The 11,405-nt window shown below is 36.0% G+C and overlaps 1 long non-coding RNA gene and 1 other non-coding gene across 2 annotated transcripts; one reads left to right on the forward strand and one right to left on the reverse strand.

The window, feature by feature from the left end:
• Positions 1–771: 771 nt before the first annotated feature.
• On the forward strand, positions 772–878 carry LOC127088689 (small nucleolar RNA R71). The gene has a single exon (XR_007790514.1). It is a non-coding gene; the product is annotated as a small nucleolar RNA R71 (small nucleolar RNA).
• Positions 879–8,080: 7,202 nt separating this feature from the next.
• On the reverse strand, positions 8,081–11,072 carry LOC127088263 (uncharacterized). The gene is made up of 2 exons (XR_007790158.1): positions 10,591–11,072; positions 8,081–9,581 (listed from the first exon to the last, which is right to left on the reverse strand). It is a non-coding gene; the product is annotated as an uncharacterized LOC127088263 (long non-coding RNA).
• Positions 11,073–11,405: the final 333 nt, after the last annotated feature.

The following is an 11,405-nucleotide window of genomic DNA, read 5'->3' on the forward strand; positions in this document are numbered from 1 at the left end:
CCAGGAAATGTTCCAGCTGGAGCGGCTGTAAATGCTTGATGTTGAGCCACTTGTGAAATCTGTGTTTCAAGCATTTTATTGTGGGTGGCTAAGGCGTCTACTTTGTTCGCTAGTTGTTTAAGTTGCTCACTAGTATGTATGTTTTGGTTCAAGAAGTCTTTGTTCGTCTGAGCTTGGGTAGCTATGAAGCTTTCCATCATTAACTCGAGATTTGACTTCCTAGGCATGTTAGGAGCATTATTAGCTGGCTTTTGATATCCAGGCGGAATAGCTGGTGCTTGGCCAGGTGCATACAGGGCATTGTTATTCTTATACGAGAAATTAGGATGGTTTTTCCAACCTGGGTTGTAGGTATTCGAATAGGGATTTCCTTGTGTTTAATCCACTTGATCGGTTGGGACTCCTGCTAATATTTGACATTCTTGTGCAGTGTGTCCAGGGTTTCCACATAACTCACAGTTTGGAGTTACAGCAACCACGGCGGCTGCGGGTGGTATGGTCAAGTTATCTAATTTTTGGACAAGGGCATCTACCTTTGTATGAACATGGTCAAGGCTACTGATTTCGTACATTCCACCCTTAGTCTGGGACTTTTCCACTAGAGTTTGTTCACCTCCCCATTGGCAATGGTTTTGGGCCATGTTTTTAATGAGTTGATAGGCTTCGTTGTATGGCTTATCCATAAGTGCACCGCCCGCGGCAGCGTCTACTATAAGTTTTGTGTTATACAGAAGCCCATTGTAAAATGTGTGAATGATCACCCAGTCTTCGAGACCGTGATGTGGACATATCCTCATCATGTTCTTGTATCTCTCCCATGCTTCGTAGAGAGATTCCACATCTTTTTGCCTGAATCCGTTGATTTGAGCTCTCAGCATAGCAGTTTTGCTCGGCGGAAAATATCGGGATACGAAAACGTTCTTCAGTCTTCCCATATTGTGACGGAGTTCGAGGGCAAGGATTGCAACCAAGCCCAAGCTCTGTCTCTTAGTGAGAAAGGAAAGAGGTGCAATCTTATCGCATCTTGAGATACACCATTTGCCTTTACAGTATCTGCGTACTGCATAAACTTGGTCAGGTGTTCATTAGGATCGTTCGTAGGATTTCCAGCAAATTGATGTTGTTGGACGGTTGATAATAGTGAGGGTTTCAGCTCGAAATCGTTTCGATTTATAGCGGGGGCAGCAATGCTGTTGTGAGGTTCTTCTTCAGCCATGGTTGGTTTTTCTTCTGGTTTAGTAGGAGAGAAGATATCGGGAATATCGTACTTTTGTTGATATTCATGTATTCGACGTCTCACGTATAAGAAATGCTTTAATTCAAGGATTGGTGGTGCTAAGTTATCGCCTTGTGAGCGAGTACTTGGCATACAATCAGGGAAAGAAGGGAGAGAAGATTACTTTTTATTTTTACCTTAGTCTATACCGTGCAACGAAAGAATCACACTATTCGACTAAAACAGGTCCCCGACAACGGCGCCAAAAACTTGATGCTTGATCTGGCTATATATAAAATATAGTCTGTCGGGTACTTGACTGCAAATGCATAGTCCAGTCGCTTTAGTTTTAAAAGATATCGATCCCACAGGGACCTATGGTCAAACTAGTATTACTAACGTCACTATGTTTAGCTAAGGGAATGATTAATAGAAGTTCGGGGGCAAAATAGTAAATCTAAGGGAAATGTAGTTTTAAGAAATAATTGATGGAAGGAATCAGCATGCAGCGCATTAATTGTCAGGGATTCGATAAGTCACCGGTGAATAGTTTAAATACCAAATATCTCTCAGTAGAAAATATTTATTTAAAAAGCTTTATCTCACACTCTTGTGGTTGTTGATTCAGCATATAGCTTTAGGTCAGAATGTATGCTCCCGCTGTCCCATTTGAAGTTAAAATTACTTTTTGAAAATGAATAAGTTCTAATTGCTTTTAAAGTGCTCTCGCTGTTTTTAAACTCAATGCCTAATTTTTACTATCCAGCTCAAGCCTCACGCTCTCGCGATTGTTGGTTCTCACCTTAGTTAATTTCCCACTCTCGTGGCAAAATCGTATTAAATAGCTTTTCACGCTTTTGTGATAAAGTTAATTAAATTTAGATTAAAAACTTCAGCCTAAAAGATTGTTTGAGAAAAAGGGTTTTCACCGATTATTATTAAATCCCATCTAATTAAATTGCTACATACCGATACCGGTAATTTAGCCAGACATGTTAAATAAGGCAAACACAGAGGATAAACAGATCAACATTGTGGCAAACATAATTATAATAGTAATTGGGCAATAATAATAATAATTCAATAAAAACCTGGAGATCGAAGTAACAGAGTATAGTGAATCTCGGAGTACTTGAGCAGTCCTCCACAAGTCGGTAGGATTTGCTTCTTCAATACAAATTGCTTACTAAAATTAAATAAAGTGTAGTAGTTCCCCAATGTAGGAAACTACTACTATGGCTAACTGGAAAACTGAAGGAAAAGGGAAAAACAGAATTCTAAAAAGAATGGCGAATAAACTAAGGCAACGAAAACAAGGTTGCTGAAAAGAAAATACTAAAAAGCTAGAAAGCTATAAAACTAAATTGCAAAGCGTAAGTGTAAATGTAGGCGTTCCCAATTTTTCCCATTTTGGTCCTTTATATAGTGCTCCTTTAGGTCTTGGTGGTTGAGATTTTTAAGGAAGGCTTGGTTTGGATGAGGAATCTGTGGGAGTCAGGTTGTTGGAGGGAATTTAGGTACGTTTGGGTGCCTGTGATTGACTGTTTCAAAGCGCATATTCTGGTCGCGTGACGCTCGTCATGGGCCTGTGACGGCCGTCCCAGTCTGGGTCGTGACGAGCGTCATGAATCTGTGACGGTCGTCACATCAACAAATTCTGCATATTCTGTTTTCTGCTTTTTCCTGTGCTTTCTCATCTGTTTCTTCTTCTTTTTCTTCCTTTTCTTCATTTTGCTCATTAATGCATGGAGGTTTAAATATCTGCAAAAATAACACGAATACTTGCGCAATAATCGGGATATTAATTAAAATGGTATGATCTTTGAGTGTAAATCAAGGCAATTATCTGATGTGTTTTTGCGTTATCACAAGCTCAAGGATCAAACCAACTACCTGCCTAAATAGTAGTTAATCTAAAAGACCCAAATGTGAGTGCAATTTTCTTGAGATCTGGAAAAGTTACAGAACCAGCCCCAGGAAAAAATAAAAAAAATCTTAGTGTAACACCTGAATATAAACCTGAACCTTCTATTGTTGTTGAGGCTGGAAAAAAGTATGTATCACCAATCCCTTTCCCGCAAAGAGTACTGAAAAATAATAAGATTAACGAGGAAGAGCATTCGATTTTTCAAATAGAGTTGCATTCTAAAGTTGTTGATGAAGCTTATTCTGATTTGTTTTCAGCGGATTTTCTAACTTTGTCTAATTTTGATGATATTCACTCATATGATGATTGTACTAACACTAACCTTTGTGCTGAGATTGATGTTGTCTTACAGGGTGGCAGTATAAATAAAGTTGTTTATGTAGCTGAAGCTCTTGACATTCCGGCTGCCCCAAACATACCATCCATTGAACAACCACATTCTTTAGAGCCTAAACCACTTCCTGAGGATTCACATTATTCATCAAAGCTTCAACTTAAGCAGAAACATAAGAAGGGAATTGAATGGACCTTGGCTGACACTCGTGATATTAACCCATCCATATGTATGCATAGGATCTCACTTAAAGATGAAACAAAAGTAGTGAGGAAGCCCTGTAATCCTTTTATTCTTGATGTTGTGAAAAAGGAGATCAGTTTCACGTGCCCATTCAACACTTTTACTTATCAAAGATTCTTCTTTGATCCTGGAATACAAGGCAAATGCACTAATCAAAATTTCAAGGTCAATGGACACTACACAAAGCTACTCCATGAGAACCCGACTTTGGAAGAAGAGACTGTAGAAGAGCTCTCTTTGGGAAAAGCTATTTATACAATCATTTATCCGCCTTGATTCCTCGGGTGTGTTCTTTCCTTTCTCTCACTCTTATTTTATATTTATGTTCTTTTATTGAGGACAATGTATGTTTTATGTGTGAGGAGGGAACCAGTTATTTATTTTGTTTTCTTTGTTTTGTTTTCAGTTTTTCTCTGTTTTGGTTTTTGTTTGCTTTCTTATTAAAAAATTGTATGCTTTTTCCCTTGGTTTTTGAGTTACAATTATGAGTATTTTTCTTAGTTCCCCTGACTAAAGTCTTGTAGTGTGATGTGAAAAATTTGCTGTGCATTTTTAGTATGATAGGTATGACTAAACTCTAAATTGTACATCATTTGTGGTAGATCAATTAACCTTGTGAGATTTTGAGCCTTATATGGATAACATACAAAAATCCACCTCTTTCTTTCTTGTGTGATTCTCTCGTGTCTGTTAGTCTCTAGAACTTGAATTGACTCTTGTTGATGTCGTTGTTTACTTGTGCACACTGATATGATAAAGACAATTTTTTTGTGTGTTTTTAGCCAGTTAGCCAAAAAACCAACCCTGAAATAATAGTATCCCTTGTTTGAAACCCCCTTGAGCATATTATCCTTTTTTTTGTTTAAAACTCATTACAAACTGAGAAGTAAAAAAACAATATTATCACCCTATTCAAAGGGTTGAAAGAGTCTTGTTTGGAGTTGTGTGAGGTTGAATAATTATGTTTGTAATATTTCAGAAGTTGGTAGAAAAAGAAAAGAAAAATAGAAAAAAAATAGAAAAGAAAAAAAATGAATGAAAAAAAATAGAAGGATGTATACATGTCAATACATACTCCTTGTGAAAAGGGAAAAAAAGAAAGAAAAAAAAAGAGAAAGGAGAAGAAAAATATGAATGAAAACAATTACTATAGAGTTGTTGAAGTGAATAAAATATTTTGTAAATTCAACTCCTGCAGTTTCTTTCAAGTCTCTTTTGTCTCTTTGAATTTTAGTCTAGTACCCCCTTAGGATTTATCTCACCCTTACCTTGGTCACGTTACAACCAAATAAAAGTCATTTTGATCTTTATGTGCATATATTTCAATTGTGGATGTTATAGTCTTTTCAAGCTTATGATAGTACTAACTTTTGTGTTGTGCTTTGAGTGTAAACAGTTAACCTAAACACTTGAGAGTTGAGTGAATTTTATCTTGTGAGGATCTTACTGCTTTTGGATGTACTATTTGGTAATCTGTTTTCCTATCTTCTTTGAATGTCACAAGAAGTTGCTCACTAACACCATATTCTTGAAGCTTAGACTTAGAATTTTGTTTGGACCTTGATTCTTGATAACCTTTGGAATTGCATTTTTGTTTATTCTTGTTTTTCTGTTTTAAGTTTTGAACTAATAATTTTGCTCGGAGTGCAAAAGTTCAAGTGTGGGGAAATTTGATCAATGCATTTTGATACATATTCTTCCCACTATTCTATTTATGCAACTCTATAGTTTATTCTATTATTTTTACCTTTTTAGTGTGTTTTTATATTTAAGTTTATTTTGGGTTTTATTTTATTTTCGTACTTTATTTTCAGCATAAATAGTTATTTGATACCTTGTTACTATGCAGATCATAACTTGAGCTACGAGGATCGGATTGATGCGTTATAATATGCATTGGAAAACTGAGAGGATAAGCTAAAAGTTTCATGTTGAAGACCGAATCTGATTCGGAGTGAAGAAGGGTCGAATAATTCATTTTATTTACAGACTTAAGAAAATACTTAGTTTTTGGGCCGATTTTGTATTTTTTGGGGTCGGGTGCTATCAGGACCAAATTCTCTTGCTATATTTAAACAACATAGTAGTTTTAGGATTTGTGGGATTCATAATTCATGAAATAGAGAATATGAATACCATTGAGAGCTAATTCCCAAAGAGTTGATCTGCTGTATTTGAATTCCACTTTGAGGTTTTTATTAATTTCAGCTTAATTTCGATTTCTTTTCAATTCTTCCTATAAACTAGTTTGCTTAATTCGATTACTTTCGTTTGCTTAATTCAATTGTTTCTTATAGAATATAGTTGATTAAATTTGGCTGTTTGTATGATCCTTAACTATAATCACGTTAGCGTACCTTTTTTGTTATCGTGTTTGATTAAGTTGTGTTTGCTTAATTCTCGTCAGCTTAAATCCATTTGCTTAATTAGGAAATTAGGAACATACATCATATAATACCAATTGCGCCTGTCATTGGGTATTGTAATCGAATGAGATTGAATATGCTAGGGAATTGAAATTATAAGAATCGATGATAAGTCGGAAATCGATACAATAGATTAGCTTATTTATCAATTTTGCTTTTACCTTTAATCATCTTCGATTTAAGTTTTGAACCTTAAAAAAAACGTTTTTCATTTTTTTGGTTATAACATTCAAGAGTCATTGTGATACGACATTCGAGTGTCGCTTCCATTTTACTACACTTTTAAACTCATTTTTGACCTGTGTGCGACAACATATCAAATTGGTGTCATTGTCGGAGGCTCTTGTAGATTTTAACCATTATTATAGTCATAGGTGTTGTGTTTTAGCATTTTTTGCCCAAACTTTCTTGCGTTCTGGTCTTTTTGCGTTTTAGGATAAAAGAAATCTATTCTTTTAAGAAAATTGTCTCAAATTACTCTGATTCTTTATCGATTCACTAGGAAAAAATAAAGGATCAAAACCCGAAATTCCTTATTTTTCTATTTTTTATGATTTTTTTTTTCTGTTTTGATAGTTTCAGAAAATTTCGAAAAAATTCTCAAAACTTTTAATTGACATTTTTAGATTAATTTTCGTGTTTTTTGTATTTTTTTCCTTTTATTTTAATAGTTTTTTTCCGTATTTCAATTGTTTTTTCTTAAAAGGGACATTGTCGGTATTTTCCTATTTGTTGCTGCATTGCTGAATTAGTTATGTGTTTTCTCATTGTTTGTTGATTTTTTTCTATTGAGTTTAACATGGCTGACCAAAGAACTCTGAGAGAACTTGTTTCCTCTGATGTTTATAATGCTTTATGTATTGAATATCCTGTTGTCTTTATCCTTTTGAGAGGTAATGTATTTATAGGAGTTTCCATCACTTAGGGTTTCCTAGGGAAAGACCACCGCCAACCTAGTCAAATGGTGGACAATTGAATCCTTATTTCTAAAGGAGACATGGATAGTAATGAATCTGAATTTCTCTTTATCTAAGACACGTCTTATCCGACGTTTTTTTTCCTTTAAGGATGAGGAAGACTTAAGGGCGAGGTGATACGTCCCTTTGGGCAACTTCATGTCGTTGCCTTTTCCTAGGGCAGTCCTAGGGAATCGCCCTAGGCAAGGATTTTTGAAAATATAACACTACATATCTCGAGCGGGAGTGTAATTTATTTTTCAAGAAGCCAAACGAGATGACAAAGTAGGTTCAGATAGCTCAGGGTGTGGTTGTACACTTAGGAATGTTAGAATAAGATTTTATTTCTGCAATATATCTCTAAGTTTTGATGATAACAAAGAATGAAACAATTTGGTACCCTAATAAATTTCTCAAGTGTGCAGGTTTCTAAGAAAAAATGAATCTGATGAAAACAATGTCTGACAACTAACGAAACTCAGAACAACTGATCCAACAATGAAGAAATCATATCTGACTCCGAACAAGAACACTCCTTAAAGAATCACATAAAAAATCTGATATTAAAGTTCATATTTGATATCTGAAGTCTCTACATCTAAAGACTCTGAAGACTCTACATCTGATAACTCTGCATGATAACATCAGAAGACACTCTATCTGAAGATCAGTCAAGTTGACACTGAAGACTACTTAACAAACGACTATCTGAAGATTCTTGTGTAATTTCTTCGTGTGTTCGCATGATAGTGATGAGGCCTTTATAGAATTTTGAGATGTACCTTTGGAGAAAAATTAATGGGGATATCTTGCCAATTATGGGACTTAATAGCATTAATGTTCTTGTCCTTTCAATGGCAGTCTTGGAGTATACTTCATACTTTCCTTATATAAATTTGTTCCATACTTAGAATACTTCTTGATTAAGTTTATGATTTTGATGAGTCAGATGATTTGTTTCGCATGAATCAGAGTGAGTGGAGTTCAAAGTCTTTGATCAAAACTTGTATACTCTACAATACATTTGAACTATATACTAAATCCTTTTGTTTGTAAAATTCAGTAATCACACAAGAGTTTTTGCTTATAGTGTGATCATTGATCATTATTCTTAACTGTGTTTCATACTGCTTACCTAGAAGCACTAAAGCAAACACCTATAGTACTTTAAAGTTGTTGATTTTCCTCAAGTGAGTTGTTGAAGTCTGTAGACGTTTTTGTAATCTATTGAGATTATTGGATTAAGTCCTTATTGAAGGCGAAATCACCTTGGCCGGGTGGACTGGAGTAACTTTGATTTTCAAGCGAACCAGGATAAATTTCTTGTATTTTTAGCATTTACTTTCGTGTATGTGGTGTTGCAAAAGTTTTTAATTATTGTGAAAACAATTCAAACTCCCCTTTCTTGTTTTTCTCCACCTTCAATTGGTATCAGAGCTTCGGCTTTGTTATTGATTTTTTAATCAAACACTTAACAGTGTAGAGAGATCATGTCGCTACGCGAAAAATACAGAGTCACCATCGATTTTTATTTATTCCAAAGGAAAGGGAAAATATCGAGAAAATCCCAAAGAATGGTCATCGCAACTACGAACAGGTTCGGAAGTCAGTTATGCAAGGGGAAAGTATTAGCACCTCTCACATCCATGGTACTCCATGGGAACCATCTAGGATGTTTACGCTTGAATGAGATTTGTTTATCAAATGTTTGCTTGTCAAAGGTTTGCAGAGTGGAGGTAGATTTTAAATTAGTGTTCTCTCCAAGGATTGGGTCCTCGTGCCTATGTATGCCCACTTGTTGAAGTGAGAAATCAGAGTCCCGTAGTTCGTGGGTAAAACATGTTGTTTGTTTTGTTGTTTTTATACCTTGAAAAAGGATTTTCGATGTGGATGCCCTAAGGCTCAAACAAAAAGGTTTGAATGTGTTAAAGTTATTTTTAGGTTTTGAAAAAGGTGTTATTGATTTCGGATTGCACTAAAGACTATGGATAAAGGTGAATACCTCGAACTACCAAGCCACACGTCTTGTGTTCGAAGCATTCAGAACGGGTGTAGGAAAACTCCATTCTCATCCCTTCTTTACCACTTAAGGCTCGTGACATACAATCCTAATCATATCTTATTATGTTTTTGAGTTTGATTCGAAAAAAGACCGCTTAACATTGGATCAAGGGTTTGCTTATTGATTTTGAAAGAGTGATCGTTCCTAATACCTAAGGAATGGCTATCAAGCAATAAAAGATAAAGAAAGTAAAAGCATACATTCGAAAGGGGAGGGGGTACATGTAAACTACAAGGTAGTGCAGAAATAAAAGGTCTCATTGTCAGGTAGCCCAAGAGAAAGCCTTGTGGGTGCATAGTGCCTTAAACTAGAAAGCGCATAAAGGATTACAAAGTCTTCTTGAGTCTTGAATGCTCCCTCCATGTTCGGGTCAAGTGCTTGTCCAAAGTCTATTGCAAAGTTCTTAATAAGGAGTCCCTAAGTCCATTGTCCAATATTCATTCCATGCTTAAAAGTTATTGCATTTTTACATTTTTTTTTTGAAGTTTTTGCCATTTTAGATGATTTTAAGATGAATGTGAAGGATAACCGATGACATGATTTAATATGTACAAAAAGCAAAGTAAAGTAAGTAAATAACAAGAAATAAATTGTTAGGAGTTAGATGCGAAATGTAAAAGTTAGATACGGAATTTAAATGTTAGATGCGAAATTTTAAAGTGTTAAGAGTTAATGTTAAATGTTAGCTGTTAATCAAGATTATAAGATAAATTATAAGGGATCAAAATTCTAATGCTAAATAATTAACAAAATAAATTCTAAAACCAATTATCAAAATTTGTTCTAACATTAAGTGAAATTTGGAATTCAAAATAAATCAAAAAAAAAATAAAATCAATTGAAATTCTAAGATAGAAACAATTATCAAATTAAATCAACCTAAACAATTATCAAATAAAAGCTCGAAAAATGAAATGAACTTAAACAAACAATCCAGAATGGGCCCAAGGTGAGATTGAATGAAAGGCCTAAACGGAGTGGGGGTGCTGGACTGGAAAACAGGGTGCAGAATAATAATTCTATGGGCCTAGGCTCATGCTGATTCAACAAAGGGGATCCAACGTCTCACTCACGTACCAGACCACGTCCCTCTATTTCAAACCTTCCCTCCAACTCTGGCCGGCGAACCAAACCTCCGCCGCGCCGAAGCTCATCGCCGCCGGTGGCGGAGCTCCAAACATGAAATCTAGGTACCAAAATGGACCTCTCCACCTCACGGTTTCAAATCCTCAAACCACATATCCTAATTCTAAACTCACAAGACAAATCGCGATCAGACATGTATGAATCCTAAGCTAATCTATCAGAAATTAAACGCGATATAGTGGAAATCAAGCACCAGCAGGTTAGGGCTTCGATCTCCCTAACATGATACTGCACCGTGGAAATCAAATCAGAGAAGGAGCACATGGATTAAGCAAATTACCCGCCGTAGACGACAACGGAGACGGCGACGACGATGACAATGATCATAGGTACACCTCTTCTCAACTTCCTCGTGCCTCTCTCCTTCCCCTCTCGCTTCTGGGACCTACTTTTGTTCAATAGTCCAAGCGTGAGAATATTGGTAATCGAGTGTTGAAGCTTCCAATAGTGGTTTAGCTCAGCCGTGTCGAGCTTCGAATGATGAAGCTCTCACGACGATGAAGTGAGCGTATACTGAGGGTTGGGGAAGGAATGCAAGATTCTTTGGATGAGGAAGATTCGGTGCCAATGATTGGTAATGATTGCCTCATTTATAATGTGATTCACGAGGGTAATTTAGGGAATTGATTTTGAGTTGTTAGGCCTTGATTTATCCAGCTGGCAATTAAAATGCATTTATTTTGGAAAAAAATGGATAACAAACGAAACAATATGAAGAGTGAGTCACGTGGGATTTGGATGAGTAAAACACGTGTTTTCCATTTCGCAATTCATTTTCCTGATTTGTCACTAAGCTTTGGATACCTCTCCTGAACCGAATTGCACTGGATTTGACTTGCTTCTTTATCTGAACTGCTTGCCTCATCAACTGTTTGGCTTGGATGATTGTTGATTTGAGTTCTGCAGGACACATGCTGACATGGTTGCTGAATTGGTACTGCACATATCCTCTACTTTGAGCTGCCTTATTGCATTGCAGAGCTTATGATTTGGGTTGATCCAAGGACTGCATAGGTTTAGGCTTGTATGTTTCACTGCAGGTTGCACTTTACCTCTTCTACAAGACATAATTCTACTGATGTGAGTGGTCCTTTT

This window comes from Lathyrus oleraceus, chromosome 5 (assembly GCF_024323335.1).
Source record: "Lathyrus oleraceus cultivar Zhongwan6 chromosome 5, CAAS_Psat_ZW6_1.0, whole genome shotgun sequence".
Taxonomy (NCBI): Eukaryota; Viridiplantae; Streptophyta; class Magnoliopsida; order Fabales; family Fabaceae; genus Lathyrus; species Lathyrus oleraceus.